Here is a 12,666-nt window from a genome sequence, read left to right as displayed (position 1 = left end):
TAAAGCCAGCCAGCACAGCCATCAACATGGGCCAGGGAGATAAGCCAAAAGCTGTCACGTCTTGTTGAGGACTGTATTGTTCTGGCCACTAAAGGGATTTCTCACTGAATGGCCAATGTAGAATACAATCTTCAGCTATCTTGCATTGAGGCAACAATACCTTAATTGTAATTCTGATCCTGTCCTCTGTTGGTTGGTTAATTACAATAGTAGCTTATCTTTCAAAGGGAAAATATTAATTGATATTTACTGATACTAATGTCAACATTAGACAATATTTAAAATTGCATCTTTATAGGCCTTGGCTATGTCTCACTTTTCACCAGTTGAGCATTATTTAATTCGTAATCTTAATTCATAAATGTTCTCAGTCTAATTAAATCTCCTCAATATAAGATTGTTTGCTAAAGCTACAGTATATTACCGGCAGGAATGTTCTTCATGAACCATACAGCAAAGATTGAAAATGCATAACCACTCCATAATATCCTTTTTGATTGCAAATTAAACCCCACTTTGTTTATTCAAAGTCATAGAGTCCATTTCTATTCCCGGTTTGTCTTATGAGTTTATTGGAGTGTTTTACATAATTTCATTTTTAGTTCTCCCCTCAGTGAGCCAGATTTCAGTTTGAGGGTGCCTGCCTACACATCTCAACAGCTCCAAACAGAGCTCTCCTTTCTCAGCTGCATATGCAGGGCTGTGGCACTGGCCCTCCTCTTGATGAACGCTGCCTGTCCTCCCACACAGCAGTTATGTAAAGATAACAGGGTATCAGAAAACCTGTCACTTCACAGAAGTAGGCAACATGAACGTCAGTAACTGGCTTCTGTAAAGTATCAATCAGTCTGGGGCTACAGGGAGAGGGTTTGCTTTACCTGAACCTGGTCATTCTCTCTTCTGCATTGACGCCATGGAGGTTTACAAGCAATTCCCCACATAAACGAATCAGACAGTGACAAACAGAGAGATATTACGCAGGTAAATAAAGATACAGTGCATATGGAAAATATTCAGACCCCTTCCCTTTTTCCACATTGTGTTACCTTACAGCCTTATTCTAAAATGGACTTAAAAAAATCCTCATCAAAGCGAAAATAGATTTTTTTTTAAATGTTGACAAATGTACTAAAAATAAAAACAGAAATACCTTTTTTACATAAGTATTCAGACCGTTATGAGACTTTAAATCAGGTGCATCCTGTTTTTTTTAACTAGGCAGGTCAGTTAAGAACAAATTCTTATTTACAATCCCAGCTTACCAGAGAACAATGGGTTAACTGCCTTGTTCAGGAGCAGAACGACAGATTTTTACCTCGTCAGCTCGGGGATTCGATCTAGCAACCTTTCGGTTACTGGCCCAACACTCTAACCACTAGGCTACCTGCCTCCCCTGTTTCCATTGATCATCCTTGAGATGTTTCTACAACTTGATTGGAGTCCACCTATGGTAAATTCAATTGATTGTACATGATTTGGAAAGGCACACCCTTGTCTATATAAGGTCCCACAGTTGACAGTCAGAGCAAAAACCAAGCCATGAGGTTGAAGGAATTGTCCGTAGAGCGCCAAGACTGGATTTTGTCGATGCACAGATCTGGGGAAGCGTACCAAAAAATGTCTGCAGCATTGAAGGTCCCCAAGAACACCGTGGCCTCCATCATCCTTAAATGGAAGAAGTTTGGAATCACCAAGACTCTTCCTAGAGCTGGCCGCCCAGCCAAGCGGAGCAATCGGGGGAGAAGCTCCAGAGTTCCTCATCAAGGCAAAGGGTGGCTACTTATATTTTGATTTGTTGAACACTTTTTTGGTTACTAAATGATTCCATATGTTATTTCACAGTTTTGATGTCTTCACTATTATTCTATAATGTAGAATGGAATGAGTAGGTGTGTCCAAACTTTTGACTGGTACTGTATGTAAGTGTGATATTTCCGTTGTTTATTTTTTATAAATTTGCAAACAATTCTAAAAACGTGTGGGGAAGTGTGTGTGTAGATTGATGAGAGGGAAAAAAATGATTTATTCAATTTTAGAATAAGTGTAACGTAACAAAATGTGGAAAAAGTAGAGGGGTCTGAATACTTCCATGTAGATACTATGTACATGGAAAGAGGGAGAGAGAGAGAGAGGGGAGAAGGAGGGGTGGAAAAACTGATTGATTGAATATGAGCATACTGTACTCAGCACATAACAAGGTGCTTTAAAGTTCACTTGTTTGTGTATTGCTTTGTTTGGGGGGATGTTGAGGTTTGAAGAGCTTGTGCCATTGTCTGAAGAGGAACATTTTAAGTTTAAAAGTGTCACGGGCAAGAGCAATGAGTGGTGCTCTAAAGCTGGGTAATTTATGTATTTGCTTTTGTTTATCATGAATATACTGTACATTTGGAGATCACTAGTATCCAGGCACTCAATAAAACATTGGATTATTTTATTGGCTCAGAAGATAAAGTCAGAGAGGACATCAACAAATTTGCTATAAGGAAGGGCATTGTCTGAGTGCTCAGCCTCAAATCGATACCCCTTGCTAGGCTTTAGCTAACCTGATCTTTACTAACGCACTGAGAAATCAGCAGGAAAAAAAGAAGACCATTGGAACGCAGGCCCTTGTGTCCCATGTTGCTCCCTCAATTGACTGACTTACCTAACCAGAGCAGCGACTGTTACATCCCAGGGAATTGATTTCCCTCCACCAACTCTGTTTGTTCCAAAGGGCACCCTATACCCTTTATAGTACCTTACTTTTGACCAATGCCACAGTCAAAACTATTGCATAGGGAATAGGGTGCCATTTGGGATACCTACTGTGTCCCTGGGCAGACTTACAACCCCACAGGAATTAGAATCAGCTGAGGCTAACTTTGAAGAAACTTGTCTTTTATCTGTAACCCTGAAAACAGCCCTGGCTAGAATAGATGTAAAATGTTTTTCAAAAGTTTTTGGGTTTCACAAAGGAAGTAATCTAAGGATGGTGATAAGGATATGAGAATGTGAAATTAAAGTATGCGTACTCTTCTCAAATTGTCCAAATGCTTGCCACCACCTGTCCTGTCAAAATATTGCGTTCGACTTTTCATTATCTGTATGCAAAACATTACATTTTATCTGTAATTTAAAATCAACTTAAATTATAGACACACACACACACACACACACAGATTTTACCTGGGTGGTTTTAATTCTTGGCATCTTCTCCCCGGCCTGCTCTCGACTGCACTCACCTTACAACGACTATCTGACTTCAGCATGGCTGCCTCTTCATAGATTCCAGAGAGTAACTGACTAGTTACTTTTTCAACAAAAAAAGTTTCAAATAATTGACTTCTCTCATGATAGCATCAATTTATAATAGTGATAATTATTTCCCCCCCCACACCTTGTGGCTAGCTAGTTAGTGATCGGACAAGATTCAGTGTCATTCACTTGTTCCACTCTGCATCCCACCAGTCCCAAATGTGGCAATGCCGTCCATTGTGTACATCATGGCAAATTTAAAAGAAACCTAAACATCCATTTTCTGTCACGACTGTTGAATACAATTATATTTGAACATACTCTGCCGATTTTCCATGTGGTTGATCCTTCAGCTGGTTGAAATCTGAGACAAAAATATCCACAGCACAGTATTATTAAAGGCCCAGTGCAGTCAAAATGTGACTTTCCTGTATTTTATATATATTTCCAGACTATGAGGTTGAAATAATACTGTGAAATTGTGAAAATGATGATGCCCTTATAGTGTAAGAGCTGTTTGAAAAGACTGCCTGAAAGGTCAGCCTCTTTTGGTGGGATGGTTTTGGCCTGCCTGGTGACATCACCATAAGGTAAAATAGTTTACAGACCAATAAAAAAGTGAATTCCAAACCTCTGTGCCAATAACAGCTAGTTTTCAGTTTTCCCCTCCCACTCAGACCATTCCCAGACAGTCCTAGAAAAATCATTGATTGAGAAATGTATTTTTGATCATTTTAATTGAAAACAATCACAGCAAGGTACTTAATTGTCACCAAACAATTATTTGATATTGAGAAAAAAACGGCTGCATTGGACCTTTAAACCGCTAAAAAAAATAGGTATCTTTGTATGGCAATCAAGATGTATTTGCTCATGACCTAATGTACGTGTACAAGACAGAAGCACATGAACGCACACCAACGAAGTCTTGCAGGTGTTCACGTGGTTTTGCGCATGTGCCAGGTGAAATTTCAGTTGCACTACTGGCACTCTAAAAAGTCGGGTAAATAATACTTTCCTGTGGATATTTTGTTTCAAATGTTGCCCAGCTGAAATACCAACCGGTAGGGTAGAGTACATTCAAATGAAATGTTATTCAACATTCTGGCAGAGTTTTGTTTTTACTATAACAATAATTTGTTAATCTGTCTGATTAGGCAACCTCCCCCTATCTGTCAGTCAGTTGCAGACGCGCTGCCTCCCCCTCATGTTGCCGACTGACTGGAAATAGAAACATAAATATACACACCGCTAACAACCTAACGCAGCCGGTAAGGACAATTTAATGGTTTATATGTAACGTTAACTATTTTCTTGAATATTCTATGAACGTAATTAGCGCAGCCAAGTTCGCTAGGTAAACGGCTTCCAATGGCGAGAAAGGCAACGTTGACGAAGCTTTGGCCTAGCTGAAAGACTAGCTAATTATAGCTATCTAGCTAACCTGACGAATAAAAACAAGGGATTCTCCCTGACAAGTTTTTTTCTAAGCACGTGTCATGCGTGCATAGTCGTTAGTAAAAAAAAAAGGGAAAAAAAGTATATATACATATATGGATTTTGTTAAACTGGTGACTAACCTTTGTAACTTAGTCAGCTAACTTAACTGTTATTTTACAGAAGTAGTTAGCTAGTTATGTGGCTAGCAAATGCTCGCTAACCATGTGAGGCCTGCCATAATCGCGTTCTGTGGCGCTAAGGCAAGGGGGCGGTAACGTTAGGTGACTATGTTAGGTAGCGAGTCACCAGTTTTCACATTTTTTTCTTGCTAGTGTCAGTGCACAATGGCCTAACGAGTTAGTTAACTAGCTAGCTAGAGGCATGCAGTAATACTGTATATGAATTAAACAGTCGACGTAGATGTGACCTGCTCGAGTTGCTAGCAAAGTTCATTTTTAACAAGTTCATGCTCTTTGAAACTGACTCGCAAGCTAGCCGGTGAGGTTGGATTTTGTATTGCGTTGAAAGATAGCTAAGTGTAACTTTCATGTTTGGAGGAGAGCTTGCGGTGCTCGCCGAGTTTAGGCACATGCAACATTGACTGGGTGATTTTCATGAAACCAGTTTTAATAATGGCATTAACCAATTGAGTTAGAAAACCATGATGCAACTATCATTCTGAAGACTAAGATGCATAGTTTATTAAAGGGTGTGTGGTATTTGACCATTTTATACCACAGCTAAGGGCTGTTTTTATGCACGGCGGAGTGCCTAGATACAGCCCTTAGCCTTGGTATCCAAGTTGTTTCATTGCTATTATAAACTGGTTACCAATGTAATTAGAGGGGGGGAAAAAGAAATGTTTTTTCATACCCATGTTATATGGTCTGATGTACCACGGCTGTCAGCCAATCAGAATTCAGGGCTCAAACCACCCAGTTTATAAAGCACATTATACAACGGGTGGGTCTAATCCTGAATGCTGAATTTCGAGTGAAACTGGAGGGCGTGCAATTCAAATAAATAACCATAAAATTATGGATATTAAACATTTAGGTACATACAAGTGTCTTATATCGGTTGAAAGCTTAAATTATTTTTAAAAACCGCATTCCAGCCAGTGTCTATTCAACAAGTTACCACTGGCTAAATCTATGACATTAAAATGCCTATTTACTCTGTTCCATCAGACTGCGTAATCCACTGTCTCATCAGCCCAACCAGGCACTTTCTAAACTTGATCTCCACTATAAAAAGCATCTAGACATCATATCACATTTCTCTTAGACAAACATTTCGTTTTCAACCGAGGAGATTTGTATAAACTTTGCTGTCTGTCTCTGACATTTGCAACATTGTTTCAATATTCAAATTCCATCTCCAGCTGTCCCATAATAATGAAGGTGTAGGGACCAGACAGACAGACAGGCAGCGTTTCTCAACCAGTCGAAATACTGTATCAGCTGGCATAATTTTTATGGATATACTGTACCAGTCAAAAGTTTGGACACATATTCATTCAAGGGTTTTCCTTTATTTTTTACTATTTTCTACATTGTAAAATAATAGTGTAGACATGATAACTATGAAAAATCACATGGAATCATATAGTAACCTAAAATGTGTTAAACAAATCAAAATATATTTTATAGTTGAGATTCTTCAAAGTAGCCACACTTTGCCTTGATGATAGCTTTGCACACTTGGCATTCTCTCAACCAGCTTCACCTGGAATGCTTTTCCAACAGTCTTGAAGGAGTTCCCACATATGCTGAACACCTGTTGGCTGCTTTTCCTTCACTCTGGTGGCCAACTCATCCCAAACCATCTCAATTGGGTTGAGGTCGGGTGATTGTGGAGGCCAGGTCATCTGTCTAAATTTATAAAATAGTACAGAAACTTCCTGTTTCCAATAGAACGTTAAATATATGGGGGATACAACCATGCCCAGCTCTGCAGATTTTGGTGCGAAGAGACAAAATTATTAGAACATTTTTTTTGGTACTGTCCATATGTAGCTTGTTTTTGGTCGCAGGTCCAGGAATGGCTGATAAATTGCAACATTTACCTGGAGCTAAATCTGAAATGGCACTGCTGGGTGATTTTAAAAAGTCATAATCAATCAATAATATATTTAAAAAAATGTTGTTGAACCTTTTATTTAACTACCGTAAATTCCGGACTATAAGCCGCAACTTTTTTCCCAGGCTTTGAACCTCGCGGCTTAAACAATGACGCGGCTAATATATGGATTTTTCCCGCTTTCAATTTTTTTTCCTTCCAAAAACACATTCTGTGACGTGCTCAGTTTTTTGGCGGCATGAAGCTTTCATTAGACCAATGAAACTGCTGAACGGGTTAAGGTCAAACAACTTTTTTGTTTACTGTTTAGATTAAATCGAGCGCTCTCAAACTTCCCATCATTCTGATTACAGTAGTCATTTTGTCACCCTCATCATGGCAAAGACACGGAGAAATGCATATGATGCAGCTTTCAAGTTGAAGGCGATTGATCTGGCTGTTGGAAAAGGAAATAGAGCTGCTGCACGGGAGCTTGGTCTTAATGAGTCATCTGATAAGACGTTGGAAACAGCAGCGTGAGGAATTGACTCAGTGCAAAAAGACAACTAAAGCTTACTGCTAATTTTTTATTTTTTGTTACAAGCCGTGTTTCGTTAAAGCCTGTGTAAAGTTAATTTGTTTCAATGTACCGGTAGGCACCTGCGGCTTATAGACATGTGCGGCTTATTTATGTTCAAAATAATATATATTTTTTAAATTCAGTCAGTGCGGCTTATATTCAGGTGCGCTTAAAATTTACGGTAGGCAAGTCGGTTAAGAACAAATTCTTATTTACAATGATGGCCTACCCTGGCCAAACCCAGATGTCGCTGGGCCGCTGACGATCAATAATAATAATATACTCTTAGCGAAATATTTTTTATTTGACAATCTGTAGAAACTACGAGATTAGAAAGGTTCAGAACTTTTGTAAAACATCACCGCACAGTCTCAAAATATATGGCAAATAGAAATCAACTGGGTGGTGTTCAGAGATTAATCGGAGGGGTTGAGGGTAGCTGAATGATGGAACTAAAAACAAACAAAAGATGACTATTATAAAATATACTGTCTGTAAAATTTGTATATTATGTATAAGCCGGAAGTAGAAGCTTAAGTTTTTTTTTTTTTGCCATTTAGTTTACACCAATTAGGGGAGTGGTGGTAGGGTTAGGGGAAAATATATAAAAAATATAGATATATTTACGAAAAATATAGTGCATTAGGAAAGTATTCAGACCCCTTCCACATTTTGTTACGTTACAGCTTTATTCTAAAATTGATTAAATAATCAATCTACACACAATACCCCATAATGACGAAGCAAAAACTGTTTTTTATACATTTTTGCAAATGTATAAAACAGAAATACCCGATTTACATACGTATTCAGAACTGTTTGCTATAAGACTTGAAATTGAGCTCAGGTGAGCTCTGGTGCATCCTGTTTCCGTTTCTCATCCTTCAGATGTTTCTACAACTTTATTGGAGTCCACCTGTTGTTAAATCAATTGATTGGACATGATTTGGAAAGGCACACTCTTGTCTATATAAGGTCCCACTGTTGACAGTGCATGTCAGAGCAAAAACCAAGCCATGAGGTCAAAGGAATTGTCTGTAAAGCTTTGAGACAGGATTGTGTCGAAGCACAGATCTGGGTAAGGGTACCAAAACATTTCTGCAGCATTGAAGGTCCCCAAGAACACAGTGGCCTCCATAAGAAGCTTGGAACCACCATGACTTTTCCTAGAGCTGGCCGCCCGGCCAAACTGAGCAATCGGGGGAGAAGGGCCTTGGTCAGCGAGGTGAACAAGAACTCAAAGGTCACTCTTACAGAGGTCCAGAGTTCCTTTGGAGATGGGAGAACCAGAAGGACAACCATCTCTGCAGCACTCCACCAACCAGGCCTTTAATGTAGAGTGGCTAGACGGAAACCACTCCTCAAAGGCACAAATCAAATGAAAGTTTATTTGTCACGTGCGCTAAGTACTTCAGGTGTAGACCTTACAGTGAAATTCTTACTTACAGGCTCTAACCAATAGTGCAGCCCACTTTGAGTTTGCCAAAAGCCACCTAAAGATTCTCATGGTCTGATAAAACCAAGATTTAACTTTTTGGCCTGAATGCCAAGCGTCACGTCTGGAGGAAACCTGGCACCATCCCTACGGTCAAGCATGGTGGTGGCAGCATCATGCTGTGGGGATGTTTTTCAGTGGTAGGGGCTAGTCAGGATTGAGGGAAAGATGAACAGAGCAAAGTACAGATATCCTTGGTGAAAACCTGCTCCAGAGCGCTCAGGCCCTTAGACTGAGACGCAGGTTCATCTTCCAATAGGACAACAACCTTAAGCACACAGCCAAGACAATGCAGGATTTGCTTCGAGACAAGTCTCTGAATGTCCTTGAGTGGCCCAGCCCTAGCCTGGACTTGATCCCGATCGAACATCTGGGGAGAGACCTGAAAATAGATGTGCAGCAACTCCCCATCCAACCTGGCAGAGCTTGATAGGATCTGCAGAGAAGAATGGGAGAAACTCCCCAAATACAGTTGTGCCAAGCTTGAAGTGTCATACCCAAGACTCAAGGCTCTAAAAGCTGCCAAAGGTGCTTCAACAAAGTAAAGGGTGTTGTGTGTAGATTGATGATAAAAAAAAAAGAAATAGATAAGGCTGGAATGTAACAAAATGTGGATAAAGTCAAGGGGTCTGAATACTTTCCAAATGCACTGTATATGGGGGATTGGAAATGATTCAGACAATTACATTGATGGAAGCCACAATTCTATTTGCAATATTAAAGCTGATTTATCCCCCCCAAAATAAAAGTACAAGTTCTGTTTCCATCACAGCTGTCATTATTATTTTTTATACTGTACTACTTTACTTGCATAAAAACTGTGGGTGGAAACGTGGTTACATAATGATATCACACATGATGGGAAATGGCACATGCTCCAAAGCAATAAATAGTTGATTACCTGAGGGAAGATCTTCCTCTCTTCTCCGCGTCCTGCAACTACTGCAATTTTCCAAACCACATTATTGGCTCGTTTTAATTAGGGCTGCCCAGCGGCACCTCAGTGTTAATACACCTGTCTGCCTTTGAGTGGTTCATAATAGATACATGTGGGTTTTCAGCAATGCTACACTCGCTGACTGTCAAACCGCTGAACCGTTTCTGCCTGTTTCTCAGGGTTAGGTCACACACACTAATCCACCAGGACATCCATTTACTCGAGGGCATTAAGCCAATTTGCAAAGCACTCCACCAAGACAAGGTGTTCAAACAAGTGTGATCATAAGTCGGTCCTCTCTGGTGGCAACTGAAGTGAAGCTGGACAAAGCGCAGAGCAGCCGCTTTGCTGTGTGCCATGCGGTCAGGACGATGCCTTGCCTTATCGAGAGAACATGATTATCTGTCAGGTGAAAAAAAAAAAAAAAAAAACTCTGAAAGGAGAAAGAACCACCCGATGAGTCTCACCTTCCTCCATTACGTCCCTGACTGTAATGTTCTCTGGTCGAGGTTTGTCAGGCTGTCTAATTGCATTACAGCTAATGTCAGTCTCAGTATTGTTTGGCAATGGTCTCTTTTTCCCTGGCCTGTATCTGTCAGGGGGATATTAATGGGACTGAGTGGATGTGATGCATGAGTTGCTTGCTTCAGGGCCTGGTCCAAAAGAGTGCACTACATAGGGAATAGGGTGCCATTTGTGACTTAGCCCATATGGGCTCGTGCGGAATGAGAAACAGAAACAAACGTCAGTCTCCATTAGGCCCCAGGAGGCTCCCACCTGAGTAACTGCCTGGCTTTGCACAGCTCGTGTTTGGAAACACAGCAATAAGGTAGCGTTGCCTAACTTCAAACACACACTTTAGGATGCATTATCCTTGTTGATTTGGGATACAGCCTGCATTTTTATTGACCTGCATGTTGTGAATGACCTCATAATTTCACTTCCCCCACTGATCATCTGGAAGCTAAACATGTATTTTATATATTATCTTATATAGTACATTACATTTCCTGTTCTCTAATCATGTTGTTTTGAAAAGCCTTAAGTGGTATTATGGGCGAGGCAAGCAGGCTCTGTGGTGTTGAATGGAGTAGTTTACCTGCGACACATACGGTAAATCTGTGCTGTAAAGCAACAACAATAAACAACATGAATCATCATTGGTAGATCGGCAGTCAAGAGACTGAAGGTGGAGAAATTTCATTGCTTGAGTGAGATCAGAGGATGGAGGAGGTGGTCAAAGGGGAGAGCAGGCAGCACGCTGTCATCCCTGTGTATTGCCATTCACACCGTATGTGGCTTCATAGTAGGACCCAGTCAGATGAAGTTAGACTTCCGTACTAACCAATGGATTAGTAGCTAGCCAACTACTCTTCACTACTACCAAAATGCAGCACCCACTTGGGTGATACTACGGCAGTCACGGGCACCAGAAAGCGCGCACACACACTAAAATAGTAGTTCAGGAGTAGCCTTATAACTTAGTCTTCCATAAAGTCATAATAGATAATATAAATACACGCATAAACAATTGCCCAAATGTAGGTTAATTTTGATGGGGGGGGCAATGTGGAGATTCTGAATCTTGCCCCCTTCGGTGGGACACTTGAGTGGTGTTGACATGGCATTTCCATTGTTCTGTTTGAGTTCGATTTATCTCTTTACCACACCTATGGTGCTGTCTGCGTCACGGATGCTGCAGCTAAATTACACTTCCTTGTGATGAGAATGGAGCACTGAGGTAACAGGGCCCCAGGTTCTAGAAGGATGGCAAAATTCCCATCCCCTCTGGGATGAGACTGTAGGACAGAGGGACTGATGAATAGTGTCCTTGCTTTTGAGCTCTAGCCTAGCATCATTGTGTGACTGACTGGCTAATTGAATCGTATTTTGTAATTTGTACTCGTTCATTAATCATACAAATAGAGTGACTAATTTGTCCCTTTTGGTTTATTGATATGGTTTATGGAAATGGTACAGCTCAAATGTTTGGCATGGATTATTGCTAGTTTAATTCTCCTAGGGAAACTGCTGCATTGCAGGGAGTTGTAAGCCCAGAGGGAAGAGAAATGGAGCTTGTACCTGCACTTAGACAGGAAAACATGTTAGTGATTTTTGTTATGCTCATAAAGTCCTAACTTTTTATTCTCTTTCTGTTGTCATGAAACTAAAATACAGCCATGACACAGTATGTGTATACATACATTTCAGAACAACCTTGTTCTGATCTTGTTGTAGTACAGTAGCTCGTAGCAATCTTTCCTCCACAGACAACCTGTGCCTTTTTATTTTTTTTTACCATTTATTTTCCTATCCCTCTCTCGGTCTTCTTTCCCTTCTATTTTTTTTTTAATGGAAATGTGAATGGCAGAATTCTGAATTGTCAATACCCTAAAGCACCGTATCCCTAGTTTACCTTCACCTTTTTCATGTGGCTTTCATCAAAACTTCCTGTCTTCCCATCTCCAATGCAGTGGATTAGGCAGCAATCTGTTGATGGCAGGGCCAGCAAAAATGTAGGTTGGGTATTCAATTCATCACTCAATTATCGTAAAAGCCTACCCTATACCCTAATGTAATCAATCGCACACAACTAACCATCTAATATGATTTTGCATTACAGACCAAATAGTCTTGTAGGCCTACATAAAATCTGTGACTCTTGCATTTAAAATGTGATTCACATAGGGCTACACATAATAAATCATAGGCCTATAATTAGACTGAGACTAGGACATAATGCCCTAATATAACAGTAATAAATCACAATAGGCAGCCATAGCCTATATAGACTAGAACAGTGGTCACCAACCTTTTCTTAGTCAAAATCACTTAGTCAGAATGCAAGCCGAGTTCCATTCTCTGCTGGGCGCGGGAGTTCAACTGCGCCTACAATGTATTGTGGGATATCAATTAAAT

General features: G+C 40.2%; 1 protein-coding gene across 1 annotated transcript in view; it reads left to right on the top strand.

Annotated features, from left to right (window-relative positions):
* Positions 1-4,405: 4,405 nt before the first annotated feature.
* LOC115160863 (R3H domain-containing protein 1-like) overlaps positions 4,406-12,666 on the top strand; it is a 69,744-nt gene continuing 61,483 nt past the window's right edge. Inside the window, 1 exon segment of the mRNA XM_029711348.1 lies at positions 4,406-4,505. The gene's annotated coding sequence lies outside the window, so the exon portion shown is untranslated.

This window comes from Salmo trutta, chromosome 24 (assembly GCF_901001165.1).
Source record: "Salmo trutta chromosome 24, fSalTru1.1, whole genome shotgun sequence".
NCBI classification, from domain to species: domain Eukaryota; kingdom Metazoa; phylum Chordata; class Actinopteri; order Salmoniformes; family Salmonidae; genus Salmo; species Salmo trutta.
The sequence above is the reverse complement of the archived record's forward strand: the minus strand, read 5'-3'. Positions and strand labels throughout refer to the sequence as shown.